Raw genomic sequence first — 17,668 nt, forward strand, 5'->3', positions numbered from 1 at the left:
GAGTCATATATATGAGTCATATATATGAGAGCTAAAGCAGCTGTTGGACAGGGCTGACTCTGGGAAGTCTACAAGGGAGTCAGCTCTAAGCAGGACAGCTGCAAGCCAAACCGTAGGGCAGCCCCCTAAGAACTGAACAAAAAGGACTCCATGAAGGAATCCTTTCACTCACCCAGGCGCTGAGGTAAGAGTCAGGTCTTGGGACAGATTTTTGGGACTAAGTTTTATATTTCAGTTATTTGTCTGAATAAACCCAGACCCCAATAATGGTGGTTGGTGACTGGATGAGCAAGTGTGTGCAGTTTCTGTAAAAGGACCTGGAAGAGAGAATAAAGGGCAGGGCAGTGCAGAGGTACCCCAACCCCAAGATGGCACATGGGGGGCAGCCAACTTGTATACACGTTATCATGAGGTCAATGGGTTCTCTTCTGTATCTGGGGAAAACAAGGGAAACGAATAGGAAAGCAAACACATTAAACTCTATTCCAGCTTATTCGATCCTACCTGGAACACAGCAGACACTACAAGGCCTTGCCTACTTTCTTCTTATTGGCACAACCCAAGACATTCTTCCGACTTGCATCTTTCAATACTGTGCATGCTTCAAACGTTCCCTGGGGGCACAGCACACATTTCCAATGTCCATCCACCTGTAAAACAAAGTCTATTCAGAGCCTCAAGGCACAAGTGCACTGAGAAGGTTAGAGTTATCACTTGCCTTCACGGAAAGAGAGAGGAGCATCCATAGGGAATCTCCCCCCTCCCCCTTGCCTGATTTGAAAAGATAATTATAAAAAGAGATCTAGGTCCAGGAGTGACCTTAGCATTCCTGCTGTCCATGCTGGTGGAGTTCCGGTGAACTGCAGAAACAAAGTTTTTAGGACGTAATTCTACAATGTACTGAGAGATTCACATGACAGCTCCCAATGACTCCCATTAGATAGTGTTAAGAGGATCTTATAGGTATAATTCTTGCCAATGCAAAAATATGATCAGGACTACTCAGAGTTTCCCATATCAACCTCAGCTTTCACTTGGCTAGATCAGGCTCTTAATGTCCTGTCAAGGTTCCTCCCCCACTCTGAACTCTAGGGTACAGATGTGGGTACCTGCATGAAAAACCTCCTAAGCTTATCTTTACCAGCTTAGGTCAAACTTCCCCAAGGTACAAAATATTCCACCCATTGTCCTTGGACTGGCCGCTACCACCACCAAACTAATACTGGTTACTGGGGAAGAGCTGTTTGGACGCGTCTTTCCCCCCAAAATACTTCCCAAAACCCTGCACCCCACTTCCTGGACAAGGTTTGGTAAAAAGCCTCACCAATTTGCTTAGGTGACTACAGACCCAGACCCTTGGATCTTAAGAACAATGAACAATCCTCCCAACACTTGCACCCCCCCTTTCCTGGGAAATGTTGGATAAAAAGCCTCACCAATTTGCATAGGTGACCACAGACCCAAACCCTTGGATCTGAGAACAATGAAAAAGCATTCAGTTTTTTACAAGAAGACTTTTAATAAAAAATAGAAGTAAATAGAAATAAAGAAATCCCCCCTGTAAAATCAGGATGGTAGATATCTTACAGGGTAATTAGATTCAAAAACATAGAGAACCCCTCTAGGCAAAACCTTAAGTTACAAAAAAGATACACAGACAGAAATAGTTATTCTATTCAGCACAATTCTTTTCTCAGCCATTTAAAGAAATCATAATCTAACACATACCTAGCTAGATTACTTACTAAAAGTTCTAAGGCTCCATTCCTGGTCTATCCCTGGCAGAAACCAGCATACAGACAGACACAGACCCTTTGTTTCTCTCCCTCCTCCCAGCTTTTGAAAGTATCTTGTCTCCTCATTGGTCATTTTGGTCAGGTGCCAGCGAGGTTACCTTTAGCTTCTTAACCCTTTACAGGTGAGAGGAACTTTCCCCTGGTCAGGAGGGATTTCTAAGGGGTTTACCCTTCCCTTTATATTTATGACATGTCCCAACTGGATTAATTCACCCCCTGAGTGAATACCCTATCAACCACTCAGCACTCACAAAAATTTCAGAGCAGGACCTAGGCCAGAAAGGTCAAAGAAGAAAGATGACATCCATTATGAAGAGAGGTTCCAGATAAGGAGCTACAAAAGGAAAGAGGGGTAGTCACAGAATAAATAGACAAAAACCATACTCAGATGCTGGGGTGGATGTGAATCTGCCAGAAGAAGAAAAAAATGACCTGGGGGGCAACGAGAAAAAATCTAAAAGTAGACACTAAAATAAAGTGAAACAAGCAATTAAAATCTCATCTTCATTCTGAGACATGTCATCTAGTCTGACAGGAAATTCTGAGTTAGCTTAATCACTTTTTTGCATAGGTAAGAATTATATTTGCACAATTCCTTTGTCTCTCCTACACTCGTGGAACTAGAGGAGGCTACAGCCAACTGACTTGCAAAGATGTGCTTGCAAATTTGATATGGTGTTGTGTCAGTGTTACTGAGCATCATATTGTGAAGGTTGATTAAGGTGGACAAATTGATCACAATTATGTTGGGCAGCAAGCAAAGCTCTACTGACAATGAAAAACAATTACTCTGATATCATTTTATAAAAAAAAATTAAATGTCCTGAAGCATACAAATTCCTACTGATATCTTTACTAAGCTTCTCACTGTGATGGAAGCAAAACTGTCCTAATAGGGGAACTACACAAAATTTTAAAAATTAATGTACAGATTAAAAGAGATAGTCATGCAACCTGTTTTAATAGTGAGTAAATGAAGATTGACATTCCTTTGAATTAAAAAAAATTTCACAATAGTCTTTCCTTGAATCACAAGCTTGTTACAACATTATGTGATGATAGCTAAGTCCATAATATAGATTCCCATGTTCATAGATCATAAAACCAGTAGCGATACCCCTGTATAACACAGGCCATAAGATTTCCCTATATTAATTCTTGTTTGAACTAGAGCATATTTTTTACTAAAATACCCAATCTTGATTTTAAAATCGCCAGTGATGGAGAATCCACCTTGTCCCTTGGCAAATTGTTCCAATGGTTAATTACCTCCATTTTTAAAAATTTACACTTTATTTCCAGTCTGAATGTATCTAGCTTCAATCTCCAGCCATTAGATCTTGTTATACCCAGTCCTCCTAGATTATCATTTTTTTCTTCCCCATGTAGTTAGTAACAGGTTGTTTCCAAGTCACCCCTCAACCTCTCTTTGTTAAGCTAAATAGATTGAGCTCTTTGAGTCTCTCATAAGGCACATTTTTGGGTCATTTAATCATTCTCATGACTCTTCTCTGAACCCTCTCCAATTTATTAACATCCTTCTTGAATTGTGGGCACCAGAACTGAAGACAGTATTCCAGCAATGGTCACACCAGTACCAAATACAGAAGTAATATAACCTTGCTACTCCTACTCTAGATTCTCATTTATACATCCAAAGATTGCTTTTGGCCACAGCATCACATTGGGAGTTTGTAGTCAGGTGATTACCCCAATGATCCCCACATTTTTTTCAGAGTCACTACTTCCCAGGACAGAATCCCCCATCCTGTACATATGGCCTACATTCTTTGTTCATTGATATATATCATTTTACATTTGGACGTATTGGATGTATATAAACATATATTGTTTGCTTGCTCCCAGCTTACCAAGAGATCCAGATTATTCTGGATCAGTGACATAGGTGAACAATTTTTCTAGATTATGGGGTTGAAAACACTCATTGGCTGCAGTGGCAACAAAAATAGGCATAAAGAGTAACATTTTCTAAATTATGTAAGTGATTTAGAAGCATAAACCCTATTTTCAAGAGTGACTTAAGAGCCTAAGAGTTAATGAAATCCAATGGGATCCCATTGATGTTCACTTGTGCTGAAACTGGGACTTACCTAAATCATTTAGGTGCTTTGAAAACTAACATATGAATTACTTAATTCATGTTGGATTTAAAATTACACAGTAAGTTGATTCAGATAGTAGTATTGTAGTCATTTTAACGTTTGCATACATTCACCATGTTCTTGTGTCTTTTACTGATCATTACTAGTCAATACACCCAGTCAGAGGTAGTAGACACAACTCCATTAGGGAATTAAGAGTTTGTGATATGCAGGTAATGCTCAATAATATAATTTCACTCTATTTGTCCTTTGAGTGAGAGGTCTACCAATAGAAATGAGTGAGCAATTCATAACAAATATTGTATTTCATGAATTTAGCTTTTTTCTGTTTGCAGATTGTCCTTTAACATTTTTTTCAAATTTATCCTTTATTCAATTAAATGTTTAGCATATTTCATTTACTCTAGGACTTGCTCTTTGAAAACTGAAATGTAAGTTGTCCTGTTTCACTGTAATGGACATTAGTGAAATGATATTGTTTGATTCCTGACCAAATCAATGAAACTCTTATTAAAAAAATTATGGTGTAAATATTCACAGAAAGCAAATTTCACATTTTGCAAGTATTCAAACATGTAAGCTTAAAATTCACTTTGCACAAGCTTTTTTGCTAGTAAAACTCAATCACATGAACATTCAGACAGCAAACAGTAAAAGGACATATACACAGTTACTATGGTGATGAGAGCCATTATAAGAACCTGAACTGAATAGAACACAGCTAAACTGAACTCATTTTAAAATTCACATGAATATTCACATTTTTGCAGTGTTCACTCAGCATCCTCAGCTGGTGTATCTTGGCATTGCTTTATTGACTTCAGTGAAGCTGTGACAATTTACACAGGGTGAGGGGCTGACCCATCAAGTTTTAGAAAGTAACTGAATTTCCATCTAATTATTTCAAACTCCAGAATTTTATTTTCATGACCATCTCACTCATTTTACTCGACTGCACCCACTGAACATTGGGGACAACAGAAAACTGCTGGCTGTCAACCAAAACTGTTGTGAACAAATGTCCAGGACAAAAGAGTGACGACAAACACCTGCTCACATCTAGGTCCTTTAAACTGCCTGCAAACCAAACATAAAGGGGCTAAAATGGGACCTTATCTGCTCAGTTATCGTTTACATCCAAAAGATAGCAGAGTTTGCATTACAATGTCACATCTCAATGGAAAAGAACGTGCCTACTTCTCTGAACAACATATGCAGAGTATTCTTCTATTCAGAATACTCAGTTGGAGAGTAATGAGATGCAGAGTCAGAAGTTCAGTTTTTCCAAAGCAAGAAAGCAGCGGTAGCCTGAGCAGTTTTTCATAATCTATGACAAAAAATGTGATATAGTTACAGAAATCATAAACCCAAACACAAATACATCCAGAAGTAAAAAAATGTCTGCACTGCTTCAGACTATATTTTCCTTTGCACAGACTTAAGCAATTCAGGATAGTTTGGTTCATCCAATCAAACTTTTTCACATATTCAGAAGAAAATAAAGTACTATTTGTAAAAAGCTGAAAAACTAATAATCATTTGCAGAATGCCTATTGACTACAGATATGTAACCAAATGACAGTCTGCCATCCAATGACATTTATGATGAGAAAATATTGATTTAAATATGAAGGCTTGACATTAGAAGCATTAATAGGTTCTTAAAATGGATTAATTTTTGCTCTTCTATAATCTGACCAACCACTGTAAAAAACAATATTTAATTCATGTCTCCAAACTATCCTATTACAGTTACATGCGTGCATGCCAAGTACTCACCAAATCCTCCAGCAGTATTTGAGATAAAGTGCAAGGCAGTCACTACATTCACTATAATGAGGGAAAGATAGAGTTTTATTTACCACTCCCCTCTCAGAGCTTTCCTGTGGTTTGTAAATCGCAGCCCAGAAATGGGGAATCAAAAGTGCACCACCACAGGAGAAGCTTCTGGAGTCTAATGAGTAGGACTGGTCAAAACTTTTTTTAAATAGAAAATAGGGGTTTGGAAAAAAAATGAAATTTTTCCATAAGAAAAGTGTCTGCTTTCCATGGAAAATTTCGACTTTTCATCAAAAAACTGAAAATCAAAACTTTCAATTCAGAAATGTTGTAACATTTAGTTTTGACCATTTTTGACTGCAACAAAATATTTTGCTATTCCCAAATATGGGAGAGGTCTTGACCTGTACCTGCAAAACTTGTGCTTGCATATGTTCACCCACATTTGTTCATGTAAATCTGTTAATTATGAAAACTGGGTATTTAGGGATGCGAATATCATGGGAGACATATATATTTATGTATTTTTATACATCACATATTTTTTCAGGCACCAGAAGCCCTCTATCTTTTGACACACTGACTGTAAAGACAGCACACAGATTTTCAGAATGTAAAGACCAAGTTCCATGCAGACCTATGTTATTGAAATGCACACGAGTCAGCTGATTGCATAAAAAAGGAGTCTCGGTGCCTAAATATCCATATGCTCATGATGTGGCATATAGCTGCCTAATTTGCATGCACAATCACTATCACTGCATGCACAAATATCTGTGCAATTGTATGTGTGGACTTTTACCTTCAAATTTTAATATGTGGTCCTATATGTACACTATCATCTGTTCTCTCTTCTTAAACCATGTTTAATTATAAAGAAACAAATAAGTATGATTTTGAAGGAGTGCATGTGACAAGTAAAAGTATTTTTGAAATAAATAGTTTATGGAGCCTATATATTGTGCATAGCATACAGTTTGACTGTTAACAGTTAGAACTCTGGCAGCACTGAAAATTTCTCACTGTTCCATTCTATTCTTTATTAGTTTCTTATACTACTCTCATCCATCATCAGATTATCTTCCAGAAGTGCATTAAGTCATATGACTAGCATTTGTCCTACATTTGTCCCTTTTCTCCCTTTGCTTCTCCAGGGGGGAAATTATGATTTTTAAAATTTGTTTGGATTTTTTAAAGTTACTTATCTCTATTGTTCTAAGTGTGTGAATGTATTAAAGGTGTGGTCACAGAAGCGCATGGAATGGTGAGTGATGACGGTTGAGGCGATTCTTGTATGCTATGGGATTTTATTCCACAGCCTCAAATGAACCCCTGAGAAAGCTCAGACTCAGGAAGTCACTTTACCTTTGCAGCTCCATTGGGCTGAAGTGCAGAGTAGTCAGTTATGGTCCCCATCCTGGAGCCCAGGGCAGTGGGCATTTGGAAGGACAGAGATGCTGAATTTGTCTGGATATTCTATGGGAAGTTGGTGGAGAGAGTAGACGACAGGTGTGATGAATTTACAGTGAATCTGTGTTGCTGAGTAGATTTGCTCACTGGCTTTCAGTGGTCAAAGATGCTTTACCCATGTCCATAATCCACAGGCATGACTCTTTTTCCTCCTTTTGTTCATTCCCATTTTGTAACAGCAATAACTTACTGCATGTAACACAAAACAGACTTTGTATTCCTGGATTATTGTCCTTCTTGCTCTCATGCCTCAGCCCACACCCAAAGCATGCAATATTCCTTTAGAAATGCACTGCTGGTTTTGTTTTATAGTCTGAAAGGAGCATCTTCATTCTCATATTTACAATCCCACATGTAAATGTCATGCATGCCTAAATTCCACACACAGCCTGTTACAACTTTCTTAAACATGCATTTTTCTTTTCAAGACACAGATGAAATGTGCATCCCAATAGTCACAATTTACTGTATTTATTAATAGAGTTATTCCCACTCATCTGTAGTTACTCAGAAAAAATCATGATCCTATAAGTGTGTGTGTCTGTGTAATTTGTGATAAACATATATTATGGAAAAATTGTATCTGCCCACCATACATCTTTCAAAGTCTATTAACTGTAACATTTTTAAAGAAATACTGTACTATGATTTTATAGACTTAATGTACCAGTACAGTAGCTAAACACTTCCTGAAGAGATAGCATTGTTAGCCTCTCCCATTATAACTTCTCAGTCTTTAGTCTAAGATCAAGTGTAGTATCAGTTGAACGTCTGTCTATGTAGAGTCTATATCCTGCAAACAAAAGGCATGGACAAGGCAATCTAATATGCCTTTTTTACCTCTAACGTCTAAATTTTCAAGTGGTTTGGGGGAAAACTTAGGGGGAAAAGGGGTTGCTACATTTTGTACTTTTAATTATAAGCCAGCAGTCAATTACCTGACACATACTGATGTCCAATATATGTATGGGAAGCTAGCCAAAGAGCTAGTCAATCATAAATATCAGCATTTCTGGCCCAGCCATATCATTTCCTAAAATATAGGAACAGTACATTCTTAAATAAGGTATTCACAAAAATAGTATAATTCCCAGTGCACCTAAATAAGGTAATAGCAACTGGGTAATTTCAAAAGATTTGTAAGTTTGTCTCAGATTCACATCAGTGTGGATGCGCTTAATCTCTTCAGAGCCTAAAGCTAATATTAGTTTTAGAAAAGTCCATACCTCCACCTTCAGGGCCTGCTCCTAATCCCAGCCAATAGGCACCTAGTCCATAGCCAATTGATTTCAATGGAAAGACTCCCATTGACTTCACTGGACTTTGGAGCAGGTCCTAAATGCAGACATGTAGAACTATTTGGCCCTATTGACAGCAATGGGAGTTTTGTCATGGACTTCGTGGAGTCAGGATTTCACACTTTAAAAAACAAACTGCCCAGTGATTGCTTTGGAAACTCAGCAAAGGCTCTAATTTCAGTTCCAGCCACAAGTGTAGATTGTGTAGATTTCTGGGAGAAGGAGGGGTGGGAACCAGCATGACCTGAAATAACAGCTTCAGCAATGGACTAAATATCCCCATATGGAGACTGAGAAAGTATGGCCCAGACAACAGCTCAGGGTAGTGCACAACCAGTCCGGGGATTAATAATTTATAAGAAGCTCTTCCAGTTTGTTTGGAATATAAATGAACATAGCCTTGTCATATTTAAGGCAATTTCTCTCACTTGCAATAAAATGGGAGCCCATCTTTCCTGTTTAGGCTACTACCTATGGTAATATAGTTATGCAGAGTTCTTGGTGACTCAATCCCTTTTCAGCTATCATCCAAAATAATTTTCTATCATATTAAAATCAAACAGCTAGAGCAGATTCCTTCTATTTGAGAGATAGCATCAGTCAATAAAGGAGTCAATTCTGCATATGAGACTTATAGCTGTCAGGCTTTTCATACCATCTACTTCAAGTTTCCAAATACAATATTCATGTTGGTATCAGGCATTTGACAGCCACCTGTCGCAACATCTAATGGGATTTTCTGATCATAACAAAGGTCTGAATCCTGTCCAGGTGTCTGTTAATTGACCTAGAGAGGAAGCAATTCACTGTGTGCAGCCAGCTGGCCTTGTTTAGATAAATCAATGCAGAAGAGTGAGTTGGGGGGGGTTAAGCAGAGATCAGCATTAATCTGCAAATGTGTTTTAGTCTTTGAAGGATTTATATTAATCCAGTTTTGCCTCTGAAGCCACTGATTTGAAGTAATCATTATAACAAAGCTTTATTTGTGTGCAATACAGTTCAAGCCATTTAATAGCATATTATTTATGATCAATAAAACTGTGGGAAGATTTCCAAATGCAAATAATGACAAAAATATTTTAACAAGTGAGAGTGGTTTTGTTGTGGGGGTTGATGAGGAAGGTGACATTTAATAATATAACCCTATTTCCTTTTTCTTTTTTTAATTTCTGCTTGTAATCTTGCCCAATACACCCCAGAAGAAAAAGAATGAAAGAGGAATTGATAGAAGGATATAGACAGGGACCACCATCCACAAAAGGAATTCAAAACAATCTTCACATCTTCAAGATTAAGACAAAAATTAGGTTTACCTCTAAAATCCCAGATATTAGGGAGATGATGGGATTACAGTTTCAAGGTAATCTACAGAGTGCAATCCATCCATTTTAAACATTTGAGGTGATAGATGTTTTGGTTAGAAAGCCAAAACGACACACAGATGTGAGGCAATTGCTGCAATTAACCATCCTTTATTTTCAACTAATCTTGATAAGAATGCTGTGGAGGAACGAAAGTCCGGTTTATTTTCGCCTTCTCTGAGACAACCCTTAAGAACATAATGTTCTGGGAACAGTATTATCAAAACAATATGATTAGGTGATGGTTCTAATGCCACAGTCCTGCTCTGAAAGAATACCATTTTGTGAAAGATTAGGGACATAACTCACACAAGTCCACCTATCCCAAAAGTTAGGCTCAAAGGACCGACGTTCTGGAGACAATTTAGAGATTTTGGCTTCTGGTCCTTGGCTGTGCTAATACACTTTTGTAGTCTTCCAGTGTCATTGTCCAGCCTAAACCGGTATCGGCAGACATGGCAAGTGTTAGGAAAGTTGTGTGCACTCTTAATAGGAGGACGACCCCAGCCTAGGGAAATCCTTAGCAGATATAGAGCTAGAGTGATAGTGTGACTGTGGTTAACGGCGTGGCTAGTGGTCTCCTGTGCTCTGATGTGCCTTAACTACTGGCAGCCTTTAGGCTGCTCTAACTTGCCAAGGGATATTGTAGTATAAACTACATGCATGCAAGGCTGGATGCACGTACAATTCAACCATCTCAGTCTGCTATGGTCTCTGAAACTCATGCCTCCCCTCAGTTGATATGAATGCACTCATTATGGCATTTACATTGTCCATTACATTTGGACAGCCTTTGGTCGCTTTCTAGAACTATAGCATGTAAATGAATTGTCCTTCAAAGGCCCTCTTGCAACTGCTACTGGTCTCTGTGCTTGTACAAGAGGTGAATGCATGTCTAATGATTCAGTGAGGTACTGTATCAGTGACAGATGTGGATCATAGGTCAGTTACTGTGCAATGTATTATTCCACTTTCAATCTTAAATTGGAATTCAATTTTCCTTTCAAGAATTCTATTTATATTGTAATTTTAATTAATAATTAAAGAGTATCATTATAATCATCATCATAATTTCTTGGTGCTATATAGCTAGAGTCCTCTGGGTGCCCATACAAAATTTAGAAAACTAATTTGCAAGAATGGTATAAAAATAAGGCAATAAGCCCTCAAACAAGTCTCCAAAGTCTGAACGTACTGTATATGAAACATCCAACTCACAATGAATAAAATGAACTGGCCAAATCAAAACCAGCTTTCAGTACTGCTTTGAATGATACCAGGGTTGTGATCAGTCAATATTCAAGAGAGGTTTCTACATGCCCTCTCAAAGTTATGGGCCTTGATTCGAGCCTAGGCTACACTGACTTCCTCTGCTGTAAAATCCAGGCACAGGGTCTCTGTCAGTGCTTGATATGAGGTTGCACTGGTGGAGGTCAACATGGGGGGCCTTGCAATCAGGCAGAACAGCCCCAAAGCAGGCCCCAGCCATACTTTAAAGCTGCCCTGCCATCAGCAGATTCCCCAAGGCAGGACACTCCATCGAAAACACTCATTCAGGCACAGCAATCCTGCTATTATAGAGAATAATAATTTGGACCACTCTGCAAGAGTGGGATAAATTGAAGCTCACCATCTGATAGCAATCAAACACCACAGTCCAGCTGATATCATTTGCTGTATTAGAACAGCAGATAGAACTGGCCCCATAGTATACAGCTTTTTATGTGCAAAACAAATGGGGGTTTCAAAAGTGCTTTACCATTGACCTTAATAGGACTAAAGTTAGGGCAAGGCTGAGTGCCTCTAGAAATTTCACCCAAGGCATAGAAGTATATTTGACTAGCAGATACTGTATTTTAATTATAAGTATTTCAGACTAGTATGAACTCCTACAGTGAGTTCCATTAAAATGTTTGGTGTATACCATATTGCAGTATTACTTGTACCTTTGTGTTTGTGGTATTTGTGACAGGGTGGGACCCACCACTATGGCACCTCCTCCTGGCTGTCCTATGGATTAGCTCTGTTCATGAGTGTGCCCTCTTCTGGTGGTATCTCACTGCCATCAATTCTCCTCCTGAACCCATGTCACTCCAAGGACCACACACCCTCTGGTTGTGTCACACTCAGTTCTCACCCCTTCCAGGGGAACTGCAGTCCACTGTCCAGCCACTTCCTTCAGTGGCAACCACAGTCTACTGTTTAGCTACTTCCCCAGTGGCAAGGAGTAGGGGAGGGGGAAGAAGGACCCAAGCCCACCCACTACTCCGGGTGCTGGCCCACGGATCCTGTAGATAGCAGCCACTTGCTATGTCCCCTCCAATCACTCAGTCTATTTCCCCAGGCCACTTCCCCATGGCCCTAGAACCTTCTTCACCCTTACCTCAAGGCTTCAGCCACCCAGGAGCTCACTCTCACTCCCCTGATCGTGCCCCAGGTGCTAGCTTTCTTCCACCTAGAAGGCAGCCAGTCCACCTCCCATCTCAAGCTCCAGAGCATGACTAAAGCTGCTCTGTTCTGCAGCCCTTCTTATATGGGCCAGCCCAGCCCTCTCTGATTGGCTGCCTCCTGCGCAGCCTCCCTACAGCTGTTTTTAATCCCTTTTCTGCCGGTGTGGGGCAGCTGCCCCATCATATATTCTCTGTATTTAAAAGGGGAAATGCATCAGTACATTGGTAGTTAGTCTGAATAGTAAATGTCAAGGTCGCAGTGGTGCCCACAGTGGTTTTTCAACACAAAAAGTTTACACAATAATATTCCAAGTTTGGAGGAGACTGTACATGCCCATCCAACCATGTTATTTGCTGGAGGTTGGCTTGTGCACCATCTGTGTCCCTTTCATATACTTTTCTTTAGCATGGTAACAATTTCATTTTTATTTCTCCTTTGGCTAGTCTGTTCCAAAATAGAACTACCCTCATTGTAAAGAAACATCTCCTAGAGAGGCTGGACCTTTCTGAGTTTCAGTTCATGCTCTCTTGTTGTTGAGCTTCACACACTCTCAAGCAAACAATTTTAAGGAAGCCATACATATCTTCAGTTATCTCCCTTCATATTGTAAACCTCTTTTCAAAAAGAACCAGGTATTTTAAACTCCTGAAATACTTTATCATTCCCCCTGGCCCTTTTGTACTTCATGCATTATATTATATTGTAGCGTCCAATCAGGATTGGGGCTGAATTGTACAGCACTCTGCACAAACACAGATGAGGAGATGGTCCCTGCCCTGGATAGCTTAGATGTTTAGTATTTTCTTCAGGGGCCTTCCTGCAGTATAGCTTCCAAAAACAGGCATGGTACTCCAAATGCCATCTTATCAATAGTACTGGCCAACATTTTTATTTTTCACTGTGGACATTTTTCACAGTGAAATTGTTTGAGATATTTTCCATCAGCCATTTTTGTGGTGCCATTTTAGGACAATTTCTGGGCTCTGATTCTGCAACTGGATCTTTACAGGTGGATCCCCTTCCTGCCTGAAGCCCTGTGCAGATCATATTGCAAGATCAGGGCCAAAGTTGGGCTCTGTTCCCGCACTAATACATTTGTTCTTTTATGATAACCAGCTAAGCGGGTGGAGGGGATAGACATTCCTGCTAGCAGCTTTCACAATCTGTTCCACTAGAGCTGCCTACTGCATATTACCAAGAGAAAGGGGAGTCTCTCATAATGCTATTGTACTAATCAAGCGTTCGCTGGCAAACACCAGTGTGCTCTCCAGAAACATGACACTGCAAGATAAGACTTACACACACCGAGAGGCATCAACACAGCCCACTTGTGTTAATCCTGTAAAAGCACACTTTTATTACAGCAGCATGCTGTGTTATGGCTCGCTGCAGTCTATATTTCTCTGCTTCAGTCTCTCATGCTCAAAGTGATAACATGAATGTAAATCTGTCTTCCTTTCCTAACCCGCACCCTCTGTATGAGGTATCACTTTTTTGTTTATTAACATCCATGCTAATTAGATTGTGTAAGACCCACTTTCAGTGTATACAGAAAACAACATATCCATTATGTTAGCAATCAAAGCTATACAAGATTGAAGACTGTCCAGAGATCAAAGATGATCTGTCAGATTTCATTATAAGGGGGAAAAAAGCAGCTCTAACTTCAAAAGATACCTTATTGTCCTTTGTTTCCTCTTGAAAAAATAATTTCTGAGAAGGTGGTGAGCCACTTCAGAGGGATCTAAATGAATAAACCTTTTGACAGTATCTTCTAGCTTTGACTGCAGATTGACCTTCCCTCCTGTTCATCATTTCTTCCTTCTCTTTTCTTCTACCATGAGTGAAAGTTAAATTTTGTAGCTTGCCAGCTTAGCCCCAAGAGATGCAAAGAAATAAATGCTTAAGTGGTTCTTCAATCAGCAAATTATCTAATGCCCCTCTTGCTTTCCTCTGGTCACTGCAGGATCAAGAGCATCTGCAAGAAGGCCAGTTGACAACCTCTTGTTGGATTTCATATCGCTGTTACTGAACTGATATTTTTAGTCATACCTTCGTTCAACAGAATTACACAAATCTAAGCATAGAATTTTTATTCTGACAGATCTTACGTTGTATTTATTTTGTTTGTGCAAAAGCAGCAGCAACATTCAAAGACTTTGATCTTATGTTTCTTTATCTGATTCAAGAGTCCCGGGCCAAAATTTCACCCCTATGGAAGAGCTCAAATTGCCTTGACCCCAGTTCAAATTATTTAAAACCATCAGACAAGTGAACTGGTATATATGCTAAGCACAATAGCTCAAAATCTGAGTCTGTTTACAAGGCCTGCCAGGACCAAAAGCAGTCAAAATACATTTCTATTTTAAGGGAGGCCTAAGCTACTCTTAACCCGCTGAGTGGGGTGCTGTATTGCCACATGAGCCTGAAGGAGATCTCAACAGAGAGTCAGTCATAGAGTTTCAGGCCGGAAGGGACCATTAGATCATCTAGTCTGACTTGAATAGCAGAAGCCACTAACATCATCCAGCACCCGCACACTAAGCCCAACAACCAAAATAAAACGTAAGTGTCATAGCCCATAGGAGACTACACTATTATGTGCCACAGGCAGAGAATAGTAAGAACTGAGGTGCACCAGTGCCCGAGGCCTCTGCAATGGTAGGGAAATGATTAAGTGAGATATACTCAGACAATGCTGGCAAGTGACCTGAACCCACACACTACTGGGGCAAAGCTAGCAAGCTAATACACAGCATGGACCTGCCTGGCCCCAGTTCAGCACTGAGGGAAGCAGTGGGCTTCATCCACTCAGTCTGTCTGTGACCAACAGCATAAAGACACCACTAGCATGCCCCGGGCCTTATTTTCATTTGGGACTTACCTTTCCACCTCCCAGTAACCTCAGAGCTGCATATGAGCATACTCTTTCACTAGAGCTGCACAGTTAGACTTTGTGTTTTGGACAAGGCATTGCATCATGTTCTCTTTGGTCCTTCCCCAGTGGCTGTTGATGATTCAGTGTCATTTTTCCAAAAGAAGTATGGGATCACCCACTGTCCTGAGCAACATACCCACGGTCAGCATTACAGGGTTAAAGTCCCACACTTTTTCTGAACTATAAACTAGGCACACAACTACTTCTCAGTCTGCCTGCACATACAGTGCATTGTCAAGTAGCAAAGTCATCACTCTGAAAGTACTTTCAATTAAATACCTGGAATATAAAGCTGCTATATAACTCTAAATTCTATTTTATTTGAGAAACTGCATGCTACAAAGTATGCTAAAACTATAAAACAAAAAAGTACACACAATGCGAAGTGTGTCACAAATACAGGCTGTAAATAGAGACCTCATAAGCACCCATGACCAAAGTATGCAACTGGATTAGAATGCAGTAAAGAGGCATCTACTAATAAAGCAATAAACCAACAAATGTGCAGTATAGATAAGGCAGATTAAGAAAACATTCAGCCAGACTGCTTTGGGCTGCTTCTTTCTTCCCGTCTCCCCTAACGTTGCCTTTGCATTCTGTGCTTAAAACAAGTGCTCTTGCAAAGAAATAAAAACTGATTTCTCCTTAAATCGTAAAAGTAAACACCCTTCTTAATGAGAATATTTTGTTGCATGCTACTGCAGCCCACACAGGTCAGATTTCAATCTGGTTCACAGACAGTGATTCTACACTCCATTATTCTTTAACAGTCTCTCCACCATGAGATACTGAGGCAGCATCTGGAACTTGACAGCAAAGCCAATAATAAACAGGCAAAATGGGGGGAACAAACCCCACACACTGAACATGGAGCTTTGGACTTTGGCTACTTCTTGCTTTCTTGCCTCCCCTCAGGTCTGCTCTGTCTCAAATGCTTAAAAGAGAGACATAAAACAAATCTACACCCTTAAGCTTCCCCCCCCCCTTCTCCTTTCTTTCTTAAAATGCTTCTCTTGTTCTCACGCCAGGATGGCTGGATCTTTCCCAAAGTTCTGGACGGTTGATTGTATGCCACATTAAAAAAAATACCCACAATGTCTCCCCCAATCCAGCTGAAGTACTCATTGAATCTAGAAACTTTAATAGCTAGAGATGTGCCCCGGGAACGCTCACTCATGCTGGAAGGGACACAACGTGGCTGTGCTGCAGCTTGTGCCCTTGGGTGGGTCACTCAGCTAGAATTCCCCCTTGGCCCAGATTCACAAAGGGGATTTAGACATTGCAACCCCTAACTTTCAGGCACCTAAAATTCAAAGGCTTGACTTATGTGCCCAGGCTCCCCGTACAATGAATGGGGAGAGTTAGGCTCCTGAACAAGGGATTCACAGAAGCCAGCACGTTGAGCAGGAAGTTGCCTAAGCTAGCCAGTAGGAAAGGCCAAAGGGAAGAGGGGGGGATGATGCTGACCCCCGCTTTATACTCTTTAGCCCAGTAGTCAGAGCACTTACTTGGAATGTGGGAGACCTGGTTCAAATCCCTCCTCTGCCTTGGTCTCCCATATCTCAGGAGAGTGCCCTAACCACTGGGCTATGAGGTTTTTGGGGACGGGGGGGTCTCTCTCAACCTCTCCTATTGGAGCCATTCCACTTTGTATAAATCAGGGGTTCTCAAACTTCATTGCACTGTCACCCCCTTCTGACAACAAAATTACTACATGACCCCAGGACGGGGGACCAAAACCTGAGCTCACCTGAGCCACGCTGCCCCGGGCGGGTGCAGAGGGATCAAAACCCAAGGGCTTCAGCCCCAGGTGAGGGGCCTGTAACCTGAGCCCTGCCACCCAATGCTGAAGCCCTCGGGCTTCGTCCCAAGGCGGTGGGGCTTGTGCTTTGGCTTAGTCCTAGGCCCCAGCAAGTCTAATGCCAGCCCTGGCGACCCCATTAAAATGGGGTCGTGACTCACCTTGGGGTCCTTTCTTACAGTTTGAGAACTGCTGGTATAAGTAATTAAATATTCATTTGAACAGGGACTGAAATCTGCATCTTGCCCCTTCCAAGTGAGTGATCTAACCACCAGGCTCCAGAGTCATTCTCATGCTCTGCCCCCACCCCCATGAATATTTAAGAATTTATGCAAAATGGAACAGTTTCTCCTCCTCCTCTTTCTCCCATCCACTCTTTTTGTGAGCTTTAAGAGCATTTGAGCATACTTACAGGATCAGGCCCTGAAGGCGAGAAAGGCAAGAGAATGTGGAGTTTGTAAATCCTGAAGTCTTTACCCACCTTTTGCCCAGTCCTTACTTATGCATTCCCATGAAGTCATTTGCAGCATAAGTCAGGACCATTCAAAAAGTGGGTAAGGATTTCAGAATGTGGTCCACTATTTGTAAACATCTATTCTGTATGATATTTATATTATTTAGCTCTTTATTAGCAAGCATGGATAAACGTAA

General features: G+C 40.5%; 1 long non-coding RNA gene across 1 annotated transcript in view; it reads right to left on the reverse strand.

Moving 5' to 3' along the window:
• LOC140911542 (uncharacterized) overlaps nt 1–17,668 on the reverse strand; it is a 111,150-nt gene that overhangs the window by 23,780 nt on the left and 69,702 nt on the right. The window contains exon 3 of the long non-coding RNA XR_012159040.2: nt 505–650. This is a non-coding gene — a long non-coding RNA (uncharacterized LOC140911542). The remainder of the gene's footprint in view (nt 1–504; nt 651–17,668) is intronic.

The sequence above is a fragment of the Lepidochelys kempii genome, chromosome 5 (genome assembly GCF_965140285.1).
Source record: "Lepidochelys kempii isolate rLepKem1 chromosome 5, rLepKem1.hap1, whole genome shotgun sequence".
Classification (NCBI taxonomy): Eukaryota; Metazoa; Chordata; order Testudines; family Cheloniidae; genus Lepidochelys; species Lepidochelys kempii.